We start from the raw sequence: 10,170 nt of genomic DNA, 5'->3' as shown, positions 1-10,170 counted from the left end.
AACGAGACTCTTCCGAGCAGGCAACACGTTTCCAGTCATCAACTGTCCAATGTCGGTGTTGAAGGGCCCATGCGAGGCGTAAAGCTTTGTGTCGTGCAGTCATCAAGGGTACACGAGTGGGCCTTAGGCTCCGAAAGTCCATATCGGAGATGTTTCGTTGAATGGTTCGCACTATGACACTTGTTGATGGCTCAGCATTGAAATTTGCAACAAATTGCGGAAGGGTTTCACTTCTGTCACGTTGAGCAATTGTCTTCAGTCCTCGTTGCTCCCGTTCTTGCAGCATCTTTTTCCGACCTACGCTCATGATATGGTCGTACGGGAAAATCCCCACATCATCGCTACCTCGGAGACGCTGTGTCCCATCGCTCGTGCGCCGACTATAACACCACGTTCAAACTCACCTAAATCTTGATAACGTGCCGTTGCTGCAGCAGTAACCGATCTAACAACTGCGCCAGACACTTGTTGTCTTATACAGGTGTTGCCGACCACAGCACCGTATTCTGCCTATTTACATATCTCTGTATTTGAATACGCATGCCTATACGAGTTTCCTTGGCTTTGACCCCATTTGTCATCAATTCCGATTTAGTTTCTCTGCATGAGGAATCCTAGCTCAGAGACTTGGCCTTCTCGCTGGGTAGTTTCCTGGTTTTCCGTTACGTGTCAGGTATGTATCCACACGCTTGTTTGCCGAGTTTGGGTTTCAGTATTTATCTTCTCTGAATTCTCAGCGTCACGCTCTGGTAGATACTTGGGTGCATCAGAAAATGAGGAAGGTATCCTATATTCATGTGTGGAGTTTCCTGTGTTAATGTCACATGAAAGCTATAAACAAGAACTAAACGTAACGAAATGGAAGGAAAGTTGCTTGTTCTGTTGTATTATCTTCTCATTATCTGGACTGGAAATGAAATTTGACTTCTCAGCAGTAAATGAACGTTAGTTTTAAATAAATAAAGTATTATCAAAGAAAAATATTTCTCTAACAAATTAAATAATATTTCTCCTTTGACTACTTGCAATTATTTTGACTAGCGTGTGCAAGTGTGGTTTTGTCGCGTTTGCGATCCTCAACTATGTGTAATTTTCTGAACATAAGTATACAGTGTGGAATGAATCTCAGTTTGGAGGTAAAGTGCAAATAAGAAAGTTTTGGAACAATTGTTTGTACTTAGGAGGTTTTCTGAAATTATGATGTTGTTCCTGAATATAGTCTACAAGATGAATGCTTGGGAGTCTGCTTATTGTTGGGCGAAAATATAGTAAGTACATTGTCTGAGGAGCCAGGTATGAGTGTTATTTCTTGGCGACAGGGAAGAACTGCCAGTCCGGGTGTAACACATCGTCCAGAGTGATCGCATTCTCTGTCGTCCCGTGAATAATCGATAGCATTTTCCTCTTCCAGTTTCATATAACGATGTTCTCTCTACAAACGAAGGTGTGAGCCAGTTTGCCTATAAGATGACAATGTTACAGTATGGTGTACGGCGTTGTTTAATTTTATGCATCTTCTCGCCTGTGGTGTTCTTTTCATTCACTATGTCATACCATACAGCAGCGATTCCAACGTAAGGATGGGATTGATGATGTTCTTTCATATACGTTTCCTTATTTCATACGGGTGTTTCCTTTTCGGTGGGATTTCGTTGCTGTCTCTTTATCAGTTCAAAATAAAGCGTAGATTTACTAAAATGATGAGGCATCTGGTGCAGGTAGCTGATTTCCGTGAAGTAAATGCGGACGCATCCCAGCTGTTGGTTGATGTGCCCAACATCTACTGGCGGTCTGACATCTTGAGGTATTGAGAAGGTGAATAGATTCTTGGTTAGCCCAGTCTGGTTGCTGCTGATTATTTTGGATGTTCTATTTATGAAGATCGCAAGACACTAAGTGCGTACATCCTTTACACCTAAACCGTCTGTATGGCGAGCCAGTATTATCGTTTGAACAAGAGTTTTGAAGATATTTCCTCTCCAAACATACCAATATATGGCAACAAGAAGCTTGTGAACAATGTCAGTGGGTATCGGTAACACGGCGGCGATATGATAAACTCTACCAGGGACATACATATTTATAAATTGCACTCTCTGAAGGCGGTCGAGGGATCTATTCTTGTGTTCTTAGCGTGTTGCTCTGTCAGCGTTGAGTATGAGTTAGTAATTCCTCTTGGTCATCAAAAAAATGGTTCAAATGGCTCTGTGCACTATGGGACTTAACTTCTGAGGTAATCAGTCCCCTAGAACTTAGAACTGCTTAAACCTAACTAACCTAAGGACATCACACACATCCATGCCCGAGGCAGGATTCGAACCTGCGACCGTAGCGGTCGCGCGGTTCCTGACTGAAGCGCCCAGAACCGCTCGGCCACACCGGCCGGCTCTTTGTCATCCCTTGTGGGTCAAGAGTTTAATCCTACTTGTAAAAATACACAAATATTATGTTATAACTACTTGTCTTTTCTCGGTGCTTAATTACATTGCAATTTCTTAATTTGAAAATTTGTGTGTTCACTAACGGAATAAGAGTTTACTTAGAATCTTCTGTTACGTTTAGTTGCAGTTCATAGTAATCCCTTATTTTAGCATATTTTGATTTGCATTTATCTTTTATGAACTCCCTTATTCATATCATATTGTCATACCATTAGGTGTACACTTTATTTTCTCGAAAAATGTTTCCCAGATTCTTACAACTTTTTTATCTCTTTAGACGACTTTCATTTATTATTAAATATTAGTGTCATTTACAACCACCTGTTTTGCGAGACTGATTAGATACTTCGCAGCAACTAGATTTTTAGAAAATGTACCTTCTCGTTACTTTCTGGGCGTTATCTATATCTGTACTGTAAAAGTCAGTATAGGATGTGCGTCGAAGGTTACTTCGGGTATCACGAACAATTATTTATTTCCTGTAATGTTTGTGAATATTGTGAAGGAAGGACTACTGTTATCGAACCTCCGTCTGACTTGATTCTTGTTGTAACGTATGCTCTGGGGCTTTTAGCACCCACCTTCTCCGAGATGCGCGGCACTTCTCTTGTAGCGTCTGGCACTCGAGTATAATTAACATCTCCGAAATGCTTTCATGCTTACTAAATGAATATTTGATAGAACACACTGGACTTCCTCGGTTTTCCTTTATATCCAATATTAATCCTACCTAGTAAGTGTACCACCCTGACCAGAAATATTGATTAACTGGTCGACAAGAGTATTATAAGTATAACGCTACACATATTTAGGTGAGCTAATCGACCACTCACTAAGATGAATTTGTTGTGCGGCTGGAAGCTAGGGGGCCCCGGTCTCAGGGCGCCTCGCAGCTGGTCGTGCCAGATTATCAGTATGGGCGAGACCAGGTACGAAGTCGAACAGTATCGTTGGAAATGTGTAAACCACAGTAGGGTTACTTTGACGATAGACGTTCGCTTACAAGGACAGACAATGGCGGAGTGCCAGACAAGCTGAACGATGGCTTCTTAAAGCCCTTCATGAATATGTAATAATTTGCAGTCAAGTATTAATGCCAATCTGATTACATTTACGATCTCAGAAAAATGATGTGCATCCAATGACACAACAGTACTTCAATATACAGGGTGTTTCAAAAATGACCGGTATATTTGAAACGGCAATAAAAACTAAACGAGCAGCGATAGAAATACACCGTTTGTTGCAATATGCTTGGGACAACAGTACATTTTCAGGCGGACAAACTTTCGAAATTACAGTAGTTACAATTTTCAACAACAGATGGCGCTGCAAGTGATGTGAAAGATATAGAAGACAACGCAGTCTGTGGGTGCGCCATTCTGTACGTCGTCTTTCTGCTGTAAGCGTGTGCTGTTCACAACGTGCAAGTGTGCTGTAGACAACATGGTTTATTCCTTATAACAGCGGATTTTTCTGGTGTTGGAATTCCACCGCCTAGAACACAGTGTTGTTGCAACAAGACGAAGTTTTCAACGGAGGTTTAATGTAACCAAAGGACCGAAAAGCGATACAATAAAGGATCTGTTTGAAAAATTTCAACGGACTGGGAACGTGACGGATGAACGTGCTGGAAAGGTAGGGCGACCGCGTACGGCAACCACAGAGGGCAACGCGCAGCTAGTGCAGCAGGTGATCCAACAGCGGCCTCGGGTTTCCGTTCGCCGTGTTGCAGCTGCGGTCCAAATGACGCCAACGTCCACGTATCGTCTCATGCGCCAGAGTTTACACCCCTATCCATACAAAATTCAAACGCGGCAACCCCTCAGCGCCGCTACCATTGCTGCACGAGAGACATTCGCTAACGATATAGTGCACAGGATTGATGACGGCGATATGAATGTGGGCAGCATTTGGTTTACTGACGAAGCTTATTTTTACCTGGACGGCTTCGTCAATAAACAGAACTGGCGCATATGGGGAACCGAAAAGCCCCATGTTGCAGTCCCATCGTCCCTGCATCCTCAAAAAGTACTGGTCTGGGCCGCCATTTCTTCCAAAGGAATCATTGGCCCATTTTTCAGATCCGAAACGATTACTGCATCACGCTATCTGGACATTCTTCGTGAATTTGTGGCGGTACAAACTGCCTTAGACGACACTGCGAACACCTCGTGGTTTATGCAAGATGGTGCCCGGCCACATCGCACGGCCGACGTCTTTAATTTCCTGAATGAATATTTCGATGATCGTGTGATTGCTTTGGGCTATCCGAAACATACAGGAGGCGGCGTGGATTGGCCTCCCTATTCGCCAGACATGAACCCCTGTGACTTCTTTCTGTGGGGACACTTGAAAGACCAGGTGTACCGCCAGAATCCAGAAACAATTGAACAGCTGAAGCAGTACATCTCATCTGCATGTGAAGCCATTCCGCCAGACACGTTGTCAAAGGTTTCGGGTAATTTCATTCAGAGACTACGCCATATTATTGCTACGCATGGTGGATATGTGGAAAATATCGTACTATAGAGTTTCCCAGACCGCAGCGCCATCTGTTGTTGAAAATTGTAACTACTGTAATTTCGAAAGTTTATCTGCCTGAAAATGTACTGTTGTCCCAAGCATATTGCAACAAACGGTGTATTTCTATCGCTGCTCGTTTAGTTTTTATTGCCGTTTCAAATATACCGGTCATTTTTGAAACACCCTGTAGATACCTTACGACTCGACTTTTCCCAGCGATTCAACGTGAGTCGCGTAATCGGCATTAATGAGTATACATGCCTAATACACAATACGCTTGATTCTATTACACTGGTGTTCAACTGCCAGATTTTACAACAAGCAGTGTAGCTGTGATGGTAACTAGAGTCATAAAAGTGAATAAGACAATTGTATCATAACCTTGCTTACGTGAATTTATTCTTCATTCTTTACGAAATGGTTGTGGATGTCGCTTGCTTACTAATGTTAGATTTGATAGATATCAATTCCATACTACTGTACAACCATGGACGATAAACAGTTTAGATATGTGGAGAATAGAAGCTTTCGAAATGTGGTGCTACAGAAGAATGCTGAAGATTAGATGGCTAGATCACGTAACTAATGAGGAGGTACTGAATAGAATTGGGGAAAAGAGGAATTTGTGGCACAGCTTGACTACAAGAAGGGATCGGTTGGCAGGACATCAAGCGATCACCGGTACAGTATAGTATTGGAGAGAAGCGTGGAGGATAAAAATCGTAGAGGGACACCAAGAGATGAATGCAGCAAGCAAATTCAGATGGATGTAGGTTGCAGTAGCCTTGCACAGGATACAGTAGCATGGAGAGCTGCATCAAACCAGCCTCTGGACAGAAGACCACAACAACAACACAACTTCTGTAATAACTTTTCAATTACAGAAACGTTTTATTTTTACACTGAATTATCCGTTGAGATGCGCAAGGAAGTGCAGTTTATTAATTTCGCGGAGAAGGTAGGTTGGAAACCATATAATTATTAAGCACCCCACCAAAGACTAACACCGCGGAATACTGGACAACGCTTATGTAAGACAAGAGGTAACTTCTACCTGTATCTGCGTTTAGTTCATTAGTTTATCCATGACTCCCTCGCAGTCAAATATTTCACTTTATGTGTATCGCCGGCAGCAGTGGCCGAGCGGTTCTGGAACCGCGCGACCGCTACTGTCGCAGGTTCGAATCCTGCCTCGGGCATGGATGTGTGTGATGTCCTTTGGTGAGTTAGGTTTAAGTTGGTTGGGTTGTTTTGGGGGAAGAGACCAAACTGCGAGGTCATCGGTCTCATCGGTTTAGGGAAGGACGGGGAAGGAAGTCGGCCGTGCCCTTTCAAAGGAACCATCCTGGCGTTTGCCTGGAGCGATTTAGGGAAATCACGGAAAACCTAAATCAGGATGAACCGTCGTCCTCCCGAATACGAGTCCAGTGTGCTAACCACTGCGCCACCTCGCTCGGTTGGGTTTAAGTAGTTCTAAGTTTTAGGGGACTGATGACCTCAGAAAATAAGTCCCATAGTGCTCAGAGCCATTTGAACCATTTTTTTATGTGTATCATAGATGGGAAGACTTTCGGACTAAGACAGTAATATCTATCTACACTCCTGGAAATTGAAATAAGAACACCGTGAATTCATTGTCCCAGGAAGGGGAAACTTTATTGACACATTCCTGGGGTCAGATACATCACATGATCACACCGACAGAACCACAGGCACATAGACACAGGCAACAGAGCATGCACAATGTCGGCACTAGTACAGTGTATATCCACCTTTCGCAGCAATGCTGGCTGCTATTCTCCCATGGAGACGATCGTAGAGATGCTGGATGTAGTCCTGTGGAACGGCTTGCCATGCCATTTCCACCTGGCGCCTCAGTTGGACCAGCGTTCGTGCTGGACGTGCAGACCGCGTGAGACGACGCTTCATCCAGTCCCAAACATGCTCAATGGGGGACAGATCCGGAGATCTTGCTGGCCAGGGTAGTTGACTTACACCTTCTAGAGCACGTTGGGTGGCACGGGATACATGCGGACGTGCATTGTCCTGTTGGAACAGCAAGTTCCCTTGCCGGTCTAGGAATGGTAGAACGATGGGTTCGATGACGGTTTGGATGTACCGTGCTCTATTCAGTGTCCCCTCGACGATCACCAGTGGTGTACGGCCAGTGTAGGAGATCGCTCCCCACACCATGATGCCGGGTGTTGGCCCTGTGTGCCTCGGTCGTATGCAGTCCTGATTGTGGCGCTCACCTGCACGGCGCCAAACACGCATACGACCATCATTGGCACCAAGGCAGAAGCGACTCTCATCGCTGAAGACGACACGTCTCCATTCGTCCCTCCATTCACGCCTGTCGCGACACCACTGGAGGCGGGCTGCACGATGTTGGGGCGTGAGCGGAAGACGGCCTAACGGTGTGCGGGACCGTAGCCCAGCTTTATGGAGACGGTTGCGAATGGCCCTCGCCGATACCCCAGGAGCAACAGTGTCCCTAATTTGCTGGGAAGTGGCGGTGCGGTCCCCTACGGCACTGCGTAGGATCCTACGGTCTTGGCGTGCATCCGTGCGTCGCTGCGGTCCGGTCCCAGGTCGACGGGCACGTGCACCTTCCGCCGACCACTGGCGACAACATCGATGTACTGTGGAGACCTCACACCCCACGTGTTGAGCAATTCGGCGGTACGTCCACCCGGCCTCCCGCATGCCCACTATACGCCCTCGCTCAAAGTCCGTCAACTGCACATACGGTTCACGTCCACGCTGTCGCGGCATGCTACCAGTGTTAAAGACTGCGATGGAGCTCCGTATGCCACGGCAAACTGGCTGACACTGACGGCGGCGGTGCACAAATGCTGCGCAGCTAGCGCCATTCGACGGCCAACACCGCGGTTCCTGGTGTGTCTGCTGTGCCGTGCGTGTGATCATTGCTTGTACAGCCCTCTCGCAGTGTCCGGAGCAAGTATGGTGGGTCTGACACACCAGTGTCAATGTGTTCTTTTTTCCATTTCCAGGAGTGTATTTGACGTACTTAGAGTAATTTGTTCGAGCAACACTAGTGCGGCACAATGCACAGAATTTAATTATCACGTAATAATTTGGTCAACTCTTATAATGTGTAGATGCAACTGCAACTGTTAATCTCAATGATTTTTACTGAAACACTTGCGCAAGCGCAAGAGCGCGCGAGCGCGTTTTTGTGTGTGTGTGTGTGTGTGTGTGTGCAGTGTATGTATAATTTAAATCACAAAATTAAATATCGAATGTAACCAGCATAATGGGAATAGTACATGTTCACACTACTAACCCTTTTTCACATTCACCTAATAGAGCTAGACGGATGTTGTTACCTCCTGCTGGTTTAATCATATATTTTGGTTTGTAACTTTCCAATGGAGCATTTCCATATCAGAGCTAGTAAACTTATTTTGCTTATATTTTGTGTCTGACGTATCATCCGGAAACATCATGTAGGTTTTATTTGTCTGATTGGTGTTAAAATGGAACAGATGAACGGTTTATGCATGGGTCGGGAGACAAAGCACAAAACTGTCCAGCTATGGTAATGTGATGTATTGGCTGCTCTGCCCCCCAGGGAACGGAAGGGGGGCCGCTGCCCTCAGATGACCACAGCGTCACCTTCTCGCTCTGCTGATTGCCAGGGGTTCCACCCTTCTCCTTCGCCCTGCGCTCTAAATGTGTGACCTTTCAGCTTCCGACTTTCTACATTATCTGACTGTATTCCTCTCCTCACCGGTTTTATCTATTACGGTAGTTTGATGTTTCAAAGAGTTTTCCAGTGAATCTCATCATTATAATAAACACATTTTGGTCTTAATTAATGAGCGTTTGCAGTCACGCAAGGTGTTAATTTTCTGATAGATAGAGTAACTACGAATAAGGAATCTTACGCAGCTATAATGGTTGGCTGCAAATATTTGATTAGAACATTTACCTATGAGTCTGCAAGGAGCACAACGTGTGTTGTCCATTGTACGACCTCAGCGCTCACCAGAACACCACCTTTGTCTCTTTATTTTCCTTAACTGTACGAATAATCTATGAAACAACTCAAAGTGTGAGGTGTGATCGGGTCAGCAAACGTTCTGGCCCGGTTCCAAGTTCCATTCTATTAGGAAGTTGCGTCGCATGTTAGACCCTGCAGCGGAGTGAAATTACATTATCACTTAACGGAACTTCAGCAACAAGTGAAGCGACGAACTGACGTGTCATTGTTTCATCACATCATCTTCCTTCGAACGGTTATGTAATTCATACTAAGTCCAATTACATAATTAGTAACTTACTAAGATGAAAAAAAATATTTTCTCCTATACATCGTTGAGAAATAAACCTTAATTTATTCCAGGTTTTAGAAAACTCACAGGCGCTAACGTATCTTCCGATCCGTAGAACTATTCTGTCAGCATCCAACATTAGTTGCGTGGTTATAAAATAGTTGTGTGCCCACACGTCACGAATTTTTTGAAGAAATAAAATTTGCTGCACACATACATTCCTGAATGCCACAAAATTGTGGCAGGTAGTCTCTCGCTAATAACAGTCTGGAATCTGCACGTGGCCACCGAAAATTGCAATGTCATTCTAAGTGAGAACGTGGACAATGAGAGTAGTTTTTGCAAAGTACATACCATAGGCGTCATTCAGAGACATCACTATCGTCCTCTCAAACATAGGTGTAAACTCACAGAAATTTATTTTTACTATACATATGAATTGTGTGGCACATACCCAAACATTACAACAACCTTCTTATAACTTGTTAGTCCACCTTCAGTACGTAATTCAGCAGCAGTTCTGCTTGATATCGATTTGGCAAGTCCCTGGTATTTTTTCGGAAGTATGTTCAATAAATATATGCACACAGGTCACGCAATTCCCGTAAATTACGGACCAGTTGTTTGTGGGTGGGGAGTTGGCGGACCATAGCGTCCCAAATGTGTTCCATGACGTTCAGAACAGGGTAATTTTATGGCCGGTACACCAACGTGAGTTCACCGTAATGGTCCACAGATGACTATAGCATGATTGTAGCCTTGTGACACGGGGAAGACATCAGGCGTGAAGGAATACAGGTGGTCCGCAATAATGTTCGAGTAGTCCACAGGTGTCTAGGTTACGGCCAGAGGTCCCGTCGAAGTCCAGGTGAATGTCCCCCACAGCACAATATTGTCTGCAGCGA

This window comes from Schistocerca nitens, chromosome 3 (assembly GCF_023898315.1).
Source record: "Schistocerca nitens isolate TAMUIC-IGC-003100 chromosome 3, iqSchNite1.1, whole genome shotgun sequence".
Taxonomy (NCBI): domain Eukaryota; kingdom Metazoa; phylum Arthropoda; class Insecta; order Orthoptera; family Acrididae; genus Schistocerca; species Schistocerca nitens.
This window is presented reverse-complemented; position numbering follows the sequence as displayed.